Raw genomic sequence first — 12,437 nt, 5'->3', positions numbered from 1 at the left:
AGGCCACACCTGCTTACAGTAATTACCCAGTCAGTCCTTTCAAAGAAGAATGAATTGATTAGATTGCAGTTCTCATAATCTAATTGTTTAACCACTGAACATTCCTGCATTAACATAGGAGCTTTGCAGGGACATCTCACGTCCAAACCAAAACACAAGTTAAGAAGGGGTTTGATTCCATTAACAAACTTAATCACCTCTAAACATTTTTACCTTCATTAAAAAACTTTCATTTATGAATTGAATGTATTGGTTTTCCTTGTTGGGCTCTTTAGTTGATTTATAAGTAACTCAATTGATAAATTACATTTATAAATGCTGCAAATTTTAATTTATGTTGAGTGTTTTTTTCATACTGTTTGCTAATAGTAATATTTTACCTTAGAATCAAGTTACACATCTTAAACAAACTACAAGACAAATGGTTATTCCAATAGGGTAAATTCTCTTAAACATTACATGTACATAGAATTTAAATGTGCCTAGATTTCTTAGAAGAAAATATTAATATCATAGACTTGAATCTCATAAATATTATATACTCAATTCTTTTCAGGGTTAAAATGTTCACATGGTGAGAATTTTGATATTTTTTCTTAAAAGCAATTTTCTCCCAGTGCTAGAGATCAAACCCCAGATCTCAAGCATGGTAGGCAAATACTTTACCACTGAACCACATCCATCCCCAGACCTTAAAAGGAATTTTATGGTGATCTTATCAACAGGCAGGGTTTCTTAACTACAGCAGAGTCCAGATTTACCCAATCCCACTGATGGTATCACAAAAATTTTACAACCTAAAAAAGGTGGCTGTCACTTACATCAGACCCCTGGATTCGGGTTGTAAATGACAATTTTTAAAGCAGATTGGCTAGAAAAAATACATTGTAGCTTCTTTCTTTTCTTTTTTTTTTTTTGACCCTGAGCCATATCTCCAGCTTTATTATTATTATTATTATTTATTTATTTTTTGAGAGAGAGAATTTTTTAATATTTATTTTTTAGTTCTCGGTGGACACAACATCTTTGTTGGTATGTGGTGCTGAGAGGTTCGAACCTGGGCCGCACGCATGCCAGGCGAGCGCGCTACCGCTTGAGCCACATCCCCAGCCCAATTCTTTTATTTTTTACTTAGAGACAGGGTCTCACTAGGCTGCTTACAGCCTTGTGAAGTTGCTGAGGCTGGCTTTGTACTTGAGATCCTCCTGCCTCAGCTTCCTGAGCCTTAAAGGATTACAAGATCAGGCCAGCCACTATAGCTTCTTTCTATTCTGAATTCTTTTCATAACTTCCTTTCTGTTAGGGTCATAATTATAAGAGATATTTAAATGGCCTCCTGTAGACTCTCCAACGGTGATTTGTTCACAGTTGTAAAGTCATGTTCTTGACAATAAGTTAGAAAATAAGATCTTGGAATCTTTTAGAATCTTACAAGCATGCTGCATTTTGTCCCCCCAGTTAATACTTTTCTTTATGGAGAAAGATATAAAAATTTGAAAAACACACTTTAATTTGGTCTTCAAAAGTGATGATGGTTACATTCATTACATGTGCAATTTTATGAAATTATATACTAGTTATTTACGATTCAGAGATACAAGTTCAGGATCTAAGATAAGATAAAACTTATTTTTAGAAGTTGTGCTATGAAACAACATAGGAGGTGTAGTTGTGGAATACAGACATGTACATTTTTCAGGTAGACTTCGAATGGCCCTCCATGTTAATCAGCAGCAAGTACAGAATGATAATCTGCAGCTGTGTTTAATGGTAAAATTCAAGCTTGAAAATGAAATATTAGGCTACCTTTATTGTTCTGTGTCATTTAGTCACCCCTTAACAGTTTAAGTGACTATTGTGATTTTCCATGCAAACAGGTGACAACCCAAGGTGCCATTTGGGAAATGCCTTAACGATTCAGATCCTTTATTGGATCTCATAGTTTTATCCCTAAACGTTTTATTATGAAAATGAAGAGAAGTTGAAAAAAAGAGGAAAACCCATATACCCGATCTATTAACATCCTGATATTCTTGTTTATCACATTATGTATCCAATCCCCTCCCCACTCATCAGTTCTCCCTGCACCCAGGGAGCTGTACAGGGTTAGCTAGCCCGAGGTGGCTTTCAAGTGGTGATTTCAAAAGTGCACATTTTCAGCTTAAGCTTCCGAAAAAAATATGGGGGTATTTCTTTCTTTCCCCGATTTCTGGGATAGGGGAGGCGGGCTCCCGGAGCAAGTACCGAATGATAATCTGCTGCTGTGTCTAAGAATTCAAGCTTGAAAATGAAATATTAGGCGACCTTTAGTCATTCAGTCACTTAAACTGCTAAGGGGTGACTAAATGACACAAGAACTCTAGGCGCCGCAGCACCCTGCGCGCCAGCTGCGCAAGCAGTCAGCTCTAGTGTCCACCAGGCCGGAGGGCGGGGCACCAAGGGCGGCACCTGGGCTGGCGGCGCCGGGCGGCGGAAACCGGAGGCCCTGCGGCCACACGCGGGCGACAGGCGCTGAGCGCGGGAGCGGGGCCGCTACGTGCGCGGGGAGCGCGGGGCTGCGCTCGTGTGCGCTCGCCGCCGCCGCCGCGCGCCTTTGAGTCAGCAAACTCCGCCGCTGGCCCGCCGGCTGGTGCGATCTGCCCAGCCCTGCCGGGAGGAGCCGCCCGTAAGTGACAGGAGACCTGCCGCGGAGGCCTCCCCAGCTCCGGGAGTGGGCACCTCGGCCGGGGGACTAGCCGACCGCCCCTTCTTTCCCACAGGAAGACGTGGGGCCCTTCCAGCTGCGCGCAGGTGCCGACTCCTCGCGGGCTGGGAGGAGGTTTGAGTCTCCTGGGGTTGGAGCCCGGGAGCTGCCTCCTTTCCATGTGAGATGTGCTGGGGTGGAAGAAATGGTTGACTTGTAACTAGGGGAGGTAGATGGGATGAGTTGAACTAAAGATTGGTGCCCAAAAAGAACCCCCGGGAGAGGGCGGGGCAGAGGTGGAATCTCCGATTCCACATTAGTGCTGTGGCATCCTCCACCTGCCCGGGTTTGGGTTGGTATTTTTGTTTTCTTTTTTAATGCAGGAAAAGATAGCGTTGAGTTTAGAAATCTGGAGGGGTAGGCAAGATTTTTTTTTTTTCCGTGGGATTGTGGGATTGATGGAAAAGGCCGGAGAGAAAATCTACATTGTCAGGTTTGGTGACACAGGAAAGCAACAGCCTGTTTTTCAGTTCTGGATGCATCATACTTTTAAAATTACACGGATTATTGAGGGGGATGGTCGCAGAATGTAGAGCAATATGTCCTGTTTGAAAGGAAGGGCTTTTATTTCTGCAAAGCTCATTTATATGTAAGAATAATGGAATCAGAAATTGAGAGCAGGAGGGAGGTTTCACGTGATCTCCATCAAACCTATCATTGTACTGAAGGAGAAACTAAGGTCTGGGAGGAAAGTGCAGGGTCAGCCAAGTGGGAGCAGAAGGAGGCCCAGAACCTGGTGGGCTTCCGACTTCCACTCCAGAGTTCTGCCTGCCCCACCCTGTTTTGGGAGCAGTGGGCCCAGGGTTTGGAATGCAGACACTCTGTGCTTTTTTTCCTGGGATGTGCTAGTTCCTGTGGGATATGGGGTCCCAGTGACATGGGACTCTTCCAACCATTGATCCACCTCTGATAGGGCTTCTGAATGGGAGAATGGAGGTGAGATTGAGGTGTCTGCCATCACTTCCAGTGACGCTTATTCCTAAGGCAGGTGTATAGCTGGACCTTGATTGATTGTGGTGCTGGGGATGGATCCTAGGCCTTTGAGCATGCTAAGCAAGTGCTCTATTGCTCCACCCTCCAGACCCCCTTTATTTAAAGGAGGGGTTGACTTGAGATTGACTGATAGGGCAGCCTTGAATAAAGATTGAAAAGTAAAATATACTTAGAAATATATAAATATATGGAAATGTGAAATTATGATTAGCAACGACTTCAGTTTAACTGATCATCTTGTTTCTTCTGCCAGTCCATTTTGTTTTCACTTTGCAGTTAAAGAAATCCGTTTAGCTCAGGCTGACCCTGCATTTCAAGGAGGTGGCTCTTGGTGGTGGTGATGAGTCTCTTGCCTGTGACATGTTGCTTCTCTCACCACTGCTTTGGGTTGTGCTGCCCACTTCCTCTTATTTTACTATTGAGGAGTCCAAAAAATAAAAATAAACAACTTCATTGTTTGCCAAATGAAAATGTTAATTCAAGAGAAACATTTGTGTTCTACTACAAAAACTTCCACTTGATTTTAGAGCACTCTTGATCTTTCCACAGACCCAGCATTACATTACTTTCATTTTAAGGATTTATTTTGCTAGTTAAGTCATTGTTTCTTTTTCTTTTTCTTTCTTTCTTTTTCTTTTTTTTTTTTTTTTTTTGGTGTCGGGCTGTGGTTTAACAGCTACTTGTGAAAGCAAAGAACTGGTTGAGATCAGGGTTCAGCCTACAAGGTCTTTCATGTTTAAGAGTGGCCAAGAGGGGGCTTTGACTCCATGGGAAATTCTTCAAATTTTGGACTGCTTTTGCCAAATGTCTTTCTTATCTTCTAGAGTTCTAGTAGGTATGAATGAACACATATGTTCTCCAAATCCTGTTCCAACACCTGGTTGTATAGGGTAGTGGTTATAACTTCTGGTTTTAGACTCAGCTGAGTTGAAATCTTGGTACAATTGCTTGCTAGCTGAGGTGTTATTAGTTCTGCAGAGGAGATGCTCTTAGTTCTATAGATGATTCCGTTCTAAATGGCCATAACATTTTTCTTCTGAAATGAACAAACAAAAGGTAATGATAATCCTTCCCCCTTCCAGAGTTAATGACAATACCTGCTATTTATTGAGTAATTATTACAAGCCAGGCATTGTAAGAAGAGTTTTTATGGGCCAGGAACGTAGCTCAGTCAGTGGTAGAGCACTTGCTTACCATGTCCCATTCTTAGTACCCCCCCCCCCCAAAGAGTTTTTAAAGGCAGTTTAATTAAGCCTCACAAAAAACTTACAAGGCAGATTCTGTTATTGCCTTTGGTTTACATCTGAGGAAGCTAACGAATCAAGGTACTCCTAGCTCACAATTTTAACCCCACCCCGCCAATATGCCCCAGATTTAATAAAACATAATAATTATTTAGGGATCAGTGTGTACCAGGCTCTGTATCAAGTGGTCTTGAGATAGATATTAGTTTTATCCTTCCCCTCTTTATTTTTACAGTTGAAGAAACTGAGGCACAAAGCCCCAGATCAAATAACTAGTAGATCCTCCTTTTGAACTAGACAGTCCCTCACTGGAGTTGGTATTCTTAGCCACTCCCCTATGAATGACTGTAAAGGACTTCCCAGGGCAAGGGCAACTCTTATTGGTACTTCCATTTATTTTCCCTAAGTAACCACTCCCCACTCCCAGTTTCTGCAGAGGAGATGCGCTTAGTTCTGTAGATGATTCCGTTCTAATTAAGACTTTGTGATTACATACTTTTTTTTTTATTGTTGTTGATGTTGTATTTTGTTTTTAAAAGCCAATGGTAGGCCTTGGGTATCTTGACTCTGGGGATACAGAGATAGGTTTTATGGAGTCTGTGACCACTACCCTGCAAATGTGTGATTCCTTTTAAAAATTTTTTATATGGCCAGGTGTGTTGGCGAATGCCTGTAATCCCAGCAGCTGGGGAGGCTGAGACAGCAGGATTTCGAGTTCAAAGTCAGTCTCAGCAAAGATGAGGCAGCTAACCAACTCGGTGAGACCCGGTCTCTAAATAAAATACCAAATAGGGCTGGGAATGTGGCTCAGTGGTCAAGTGCCCTGAGTTTAATCCCTGGTACAAAAAAAAATTTTTTTTTTATATGATCTGATGTTTACATACAAAAGTGTATTATTCTAGAGGAGAGGATCCATAACTTCAGATCCTAAAAGGGTCACTTGTTATTGGAAAGACATGTTAGTAATGACTTGTGTTCCACTTATCTCAGTTTATAAGTGAGGCAACTGAGGTCTAGTGGATCGACAGAATAACTTAATCTGAATTATGCAGCTAATTAGAGGTGGACATGGGACTCACACTCAGTTCTTCTGGCTTCTAATCTCATATTCTCCCTATAGCACCCCCATCAAGGTGAGGAATGGTCTCTGCTTGAGTGAGGGACCCGTCCTCAGAATTTCTAGGTGAATATTCATTCCCAGCTATTTTTTCTAATAATTTCAAAGATTTGTTCCAGCCCCCACTCCTGAAGGCAGGAATTGTATGTGTTAAGAAAATTGCTTAAGGGCTGGTGATGTGGCTCAAGCGGTCGCGCGCTCGCCTGGCATGCGTGCGGCCCGGGTTTGATCCTCAGCACCACATACAAACTAAAAAATAAATATTAAAAAAAAAATTCTCTCTCTCTCTCTGTCTCTCTCTAAAAAAACAAAAAAGAAAATTACTTAAAGCAGAAGGTCATTTACCCTAGATTATGTGGCCTTCAAGCACTTAAAAACAATTAGCATTTGTTACTCAGTTAAATTTTATTTCCTAGGTATAAGGCAAAACTAATTTTGCCCCCTCCATGAATGTCTACCATTAACAGTCCATGTCTCCTGCTCTTGTATAGCTTAGAGATGTCTATATTCTCTTGCATTCTTGAAATCTGGCAGGTTAACAGTGGAATTTATATTGAACTACATATGTAGATGGTCTTGATTCTTTATCCCCCCCCCCCTGCCCGCCAGGGAGTCTGGATCTTGGGAAAATAAGAAGGGAGCCAGGTACAGTGGCACATGCCTGTAATCTTACCGATTTGGGAAGCTGAGGCCTGAGGATTGCAAGTTTGAGGCCAGTCTGGGCAACTGAGTGAAAACCTGTCTCAAAACAAGCAAACATAAAAAGGTCTGGGGATATAATTCAGTGGTAGAGTGCTCCTGGGTAAATCCCCAGTACTGGGGGGAAAAATAAGAAAGGAAAGTCTTGAGCACTCTTCTGATTCAGGCTGGAAATTTCCTACTATATCCCTAATGGCTACCAAGGTACCCTCTATTAGGAAGCTCTGGTTTTCTGGGGATGGAAGAACAGAAAAGGGGGTGAGGGAAATAACAGAGGGCACCAAAGGCCAGAGACAAGGAGCAGCATAGAGCTTTCTGACTTGCTTCCAGGAACATTTTGTTTGTTTGTCATGATGCCATGTTTTAGGAAAGAGATGGGGACACCTATTCAGTACTCACCATGTACCACACACTGCCCTGGGCATTGATTTATATTATCTCATTTAGTCCTGTGAAATAGGAATTGTAGTCATTTTCTATGGTTCAGAGAGATTTTATAACTTGAACAGGTGGAGGTAATAGAAATTGAAGCCATAGTTATTTACATACCCATTTTTTTTCCAGCCCTCAATTTTAAAATTTCCACCATTGTGTTTGCTTTTGGAGCCAAGATGGCTCTCTCTCTGATATCACTATTAAGGGGATTTTTTTTTTGATACTGGGGATTGTACCCAGGGGTACTCTACCACTGAGCTAAATTCCCAGCTCTTTATATATTTTATTTTGAGACAGAGTCTTAATATGTTGCTCTCAAATTTGGGATTCTCCTGCTTCAGCCTCCTGTCACTAGAATTACAGGTGTGTACCACTGTATCCACCTTAGGGGATTTTTTTTTTTGTACTAGGAATTGAACCAAGGGGTACTTTATTGCTGAGCTACATCCCCAGCCCTTTTGCTTTTTGAAACAGGGTCCTGTTAAGTTGCTTAGGGCCTTGCTAGATTGCTGAGGCTGACCTCAAACTTGTGATCTTCCTTCCTCAGACTTCCAAATTGCTGGAATTACAGGTGTGTGTCACCATATCCAATTTAAGGGAAAAATTTAAAAGCCATCCTGGGTACATTATTCAGTCCGGGAACTCAAATTCCATGGAGGTCTTCAAAGGCTGTAATTTGGGGGCTGGGTTTTAATTTTTTCACTGACATTGTGGACAAGCAGACCTTTGTCTTGGTTTATTTACAAAAACCATGAGGTAAATGTAAAACTTCAGAGCATTTTAACTTTGAGATCACTGGTGCCAGGTTATTTCCATCCCTCTTTTTCTAACCTCCTTTCCCATTTTTTTTTTTTTTCCATCTCAAATGTGCCTTTTCCTTTTTTTGTGCCTCTTTGTGCCTGATTTTGCTCAGAACCCTATGGCATTTGGCCGGATTCCCTGAGTATCAGAAAATGTGGACAGACACAACTTAAGCCTCAAGTGTCCAGACCCTTAGACAGCGGTCATTAGACAGTGATCATCGGTATGGGGGTGCTTGCCCTGACATGGCCTTGAGAGCCCCTCCTTTACACTCAGGAGACAGACTCCACCCAGCCTGACCCAGCAGGGACAGCAGGAGCCCCTGTACAGCCCTAAGAGGAACTGTGCCTTAGTACGGTGTTTTCCATGTGGCTTACCTGTGGCTGGCCTCCTCTTTCACATCCTTGCACTTGGTCTCAAGCATCGTACAATCCCAGCCTGACCCAGCCATGCTAAGTACAGCCCGAGACCTTTGTGTGGTCTTATTGACCTTGGTGTTGGTTACCCTTAGCCTTTATTTTTTCCACCAGCACCACTTCATTCCCAGGGTGCACCATGATTTCTGCCCCTCTCTGCTTCTAGTTCCTGTGACCCTTTTTTGCTGCACATATAGAAAGGCTGTGCTTAGTCCCCTGAGCCCAATTTTGACATCTCTAGGATGAAGTTATTTCTGAAGATCTTGGAAACAAGAGAGAAGGAGTTGATAGTGGCGTGGGGGTGAGTGAGAGAGGGAAGAGGGGTGAAGATAACACTGATTTGGATTCTCAGCTAAGATCAACTGCTGTGAGTGAAACGCATTGGCTCTTGTGGTGGCAGATCCTATAAGAATTTGCAGTAATAATAAGATTTACGGTACTTGTCAATTTCGTCCCTTTGTGCTGTAGCTATTGCTGCTTATATGGTTATGAGGAAGAGGGACCCCCTAAAATTAGTGCCAGCAAGTTGGTGGCTTATTATAAGGCCACCACAGGTAGCTCAAAGGCAACTGTTTGGACCTGAAAAGTCAGACACTGCAGTTACCTTTAATCACGCTTCCCAAGGGCTGCAGGGCCCTTAACTGCCGCTCCCTGTGCCTGTCCCTGGGATTTCTCTACTTGTAAGTGCCTCGGTGTGGCCAACCTGGGATTTTCCACTCAAGTGCTTGCCTTCCTCTCATGCGCTCTTTTTTTGGTAATATTTTAATTGTAGATGAACACAATGCATTTTATTTATTTAAAATAGATTTTAGTCGTCAATGGATCTTTATTTTATTTATTTATACGTGGTACTGAGGATTGAACCCAGTGCCTCACACATGCTAGGTAAGTGCTCCACCGCTGAGCCACAACCCCTTTCTTTCTTTCTTTCTTTCTTTCTTCCTTCCTTCCTTCCTTCCTTCCTTCCTTCCTTCCTTCCTTCCTTCCTTCCTTCCTTTCTTTCTTTCTTTCTTTTTAAAGTGTTTGCCTATGTGACTCTGAGCTCCTTCCTCAGCTCTCTTCTATTTCTCTGTTCATTTCTGCTCCATTTCCTCACCTGTTCTTCTGCTTGCTCCAGATCCCTCCAGTTGGCAGCTCCTAAGGCCCCTTTTGGGTTCTCTTCCTTTTCTTTACTTTCTTTGTGGTCTTCTTTCTTCCTTTTCTTGGCACTTGGGGTCAAACCCAGGAGCATTCTACCTCTGAGGTATCCCCAGTCCTTACTTTATTTTGAAACAGGGTCTCACTGAGTTGCTGAGCCTGGCCTCAAACTTGGAATCCCCCTGCCTCAGCCTTCCAAGTTACTGGGATTATAGTCCTGTGCCACCATGCCCAGCATATCTGTGATTTTTGAATATAAGAATGATCTGAGACACTTGTTAAAGCCAGTTTCTGGGACTCTAATCCAGTAGGTCCAGGATGAGACCTGGGAATCTTTATCTCATTCTGGGTGATCTAAGGGTGTGACAAATACTGGATAAACTGGTCTTATTCATTTCTATGACTTTAAATCATTGATAGATCATCAACTCTCTAAAGAGCAGATGTCTGGCTTTCTCTTGAGACCTCCATGTTTAGACATTTAACAATGAATTTGACTGTGGCTCTCTGAATATATCTCAAGTCATCTCAGATGAACTTGCCCAACATGGTGATCTTCCCCTCTTCAGTTTTGTGAAGCCTAAAACTTGACAGCTTGGAGTCCTCTGTAAGAAAAAGAACACAGAGTGAATATAAAATGAGCTGTGTGAACATGGAGGGGGATGGTGCAGATGTGAGCTCATGACTTTGAGCTCCTTCAGCATCTTGGTCATCTTGACTCTGTTCCTACTCGCCCCCAGCAGTCTCCTGTGCCATCCCTGTCTGAACAATCCCTGTGCCATCCACTACCTCTCATCTTCTCCCCACACCTGAGCCTTCTCAGGGTCTTGATTGCTCTCTCTGATCCTATTTCTGCTTTCTTCCCCTTTGTCTCAGGTTGTAGCCCTCATGTACATTGACATCAACTTCTGGTAAATCTCGTTTCCTTCTAATCCAAAAACAGCCGAGTAATCTTTTTTTTTTTTTTTGTACCGGAGATAGAACCCAGGGGCACTAACCACTGAACCACATCCAAGCTCTTTTTTGTATTTTATTTAGAGCCAGGGTCTCAGTAAGCTGCTTAGGGCCTTGCTAAGTTGCTGAGGCTGGCTTTGAACTCACCATCCTCCTGTCTCAGCCTCCAGAGCCGCTGGGATTACAGTCATGTTGCCACCGCACCTGGCCCTGAATAATCTCTTTTTTAAAAATATTTTTTTTAGTTATACATGGGCACAGTATCTTTATTTTGTTTATTTATTTTTATGAGTGCTGAGGATTGAACCCAGTGCCTCACATGTACGAGGAAAGCACTCTGCCACTGAGCCACTCCCCAGCCCCGGAGTAATCTTTTGAAGAACATAAATTGGAACAAGTTGCTCCCCCTAGATGCTCCCAGTTCTGTAGCCTGGTGGCAGGGCCAGGAGTGTGTGAGCAAATGGGGGTGTGTTGGGATGGGATCATACTGCACAAGCTCCACAATCTGGGGACTGATCTCAAAAGAAGTGGAGGTGTGTCAAGGGAGACATACCAGAATGATCACTATGCCAGTTTCAATCCCGGTTTATCACCTCTTCCTGGAAGAATTTAGATATTTTGTAAGAGGTCTGAGATGAACCCAAATGAGGGTGGCTACACCTTATCTCTTTGCTTTTGAATGCATTCCTGTGGTGTTTGGATGTTAAATAGTAAAAGCAGATTGTTTAATTGCTTTAGAAAAAGAAAGACCCAATTAGCTGGACTCCTGTTCTTTAGAGAGTTAGACCCCAGGCTCAGGAAAATCCAAGGCTTTGTTCAGGTGTTCTTTGAATTCCCTGGAATGTGGGTGGAGAGGGCTCTTGGGCTTTTTCTCTTTTACCTGTCTATGCACAAACAGCCCCTTCCCTCATGGATGGAGAAATCCACTCTCATTGTGGGTTTTGTTAGGTCAGTAGACTTCACTGGTTCATGGAGAAACTGCTGTCTCCCTCTCTCCTCAGCTCTAGGGTCTTTTCCTCTAAAACTATAAATACTGCCCAGTTCCTCTCATGAATGGAAATCCAGTGGGTCAAAGTACAGGACAGAACAGAGGGCTTTGTATGTAGGGAACCAATACTCCTTGAAGTTACAAATAGGACACACTCAAAAAGAGTTTTCTGTTGCATTATAATTATCTTCTGATTTCTTCTTGAATGAGCAGAAGATTTGGAAGAGGTTGGCAGGAGTGGGCAGGCTGTACCTGCTATAACTGAAGGTGAGAGGTCACTGTCTGGATTGGGGACTTCGTCACCATAGCTCTTGGATCTCAGCAAACCACTTGGAGTCTTTTTCATCTGCTTGCCTCCTGGTAATCAGACCCAGAGAAACTGAGGTCATTGTGTCCAAACACACAAAGTCCCTGTGTTGGGAATTCAGGGTCATGATTTCCAGTGAGGTGCCCACCAGATGCTGACTTTCTTTTTTTTTTTTTTAAGAGAGAGGAGGGGGGGGGAGAGAGAGAGAGAGAGAGAGAGAGAGAGAGAGAATTTGTTTATTTATTTATTTATTTTAGTTCTCAGCGGACACAACATCTTTGTTGGTATATGGTGCTGAGGATCGAACCCGGGCCGCACGCATGCCAGGCGAGCGCGCTACCGCTTCAGCCACATCCCCAGCCCCAGATGCTGACTTTCTAGTCAGCTTATTTCCCTGTTTGAGAAACTTTGCAAAACTGTGACCTCTGTTTTGAGAACTTGGCTAGGCTGTCTAGACACATGTCAAGTGCCCTTGGATTACAGTACCTATGGCAAATAGAGCTAATAATAACGTTGGCATTTCACCCTCTTTTAGAAGGACTTACTTCTCTGTGTCTTAGGCTTCTTCAACTTGGCTAGATGTTGAATGTTCATGAGTTAATG

The 12,437-nt window shown here is 43.0% G+C and overlaps 1 protein-coding gene across 6 annotated transcripts in view; it reads left to right on the top strand.

Annotated features, from left to right (window-relative positions):
• The first annotated feature begins 2,456 nt into the window (after window positions 1-2,456).
• Window positions 2,457-12,437, top strand: part of Snx10 (sorting nexin 10) — a 65,721-nt gene continuing 55,740 nt past the window's right edge. For 4 of the 6 annotated variants that reach the window (XM_005319131.4, XM_078039941.1, XM_021722249.3 and 1 more), the window contains exon 1: window positions 2,457-2,665. The gene's annotated coding sequence lies outside the window, so the exon portion shown is untranslated. Of the gene's footprint in view, window positions 2,791-12,437 lie in introns of all 6 variants that reach the window. The other 2 variants (XM_013355948.4, XM_078039940.1) reach the window with 2 other exon arrangements.

Source organism: Ictidomys tridecemlineatus, chromosome 2 (genome assembly GCF_052094955.1).
Source record: "Ictidomys tridecemlineatus isolate mIctTri1 chromosome 2, mIctTri1.hap1, whole genome shotgun sequence".
In the NCBI taxonomy this organism is placed as follows: Eukaryota; Metazoa; Chordata; class Mammalia; order Rodentia; family Sciuridae; genus Ictidomys; species Ictidomys tridecemlineatus.
Note: the sequence above shows the minus strand (reverse complement) of the source record. Positions and strands in the feature narration are given on the sequence as shown.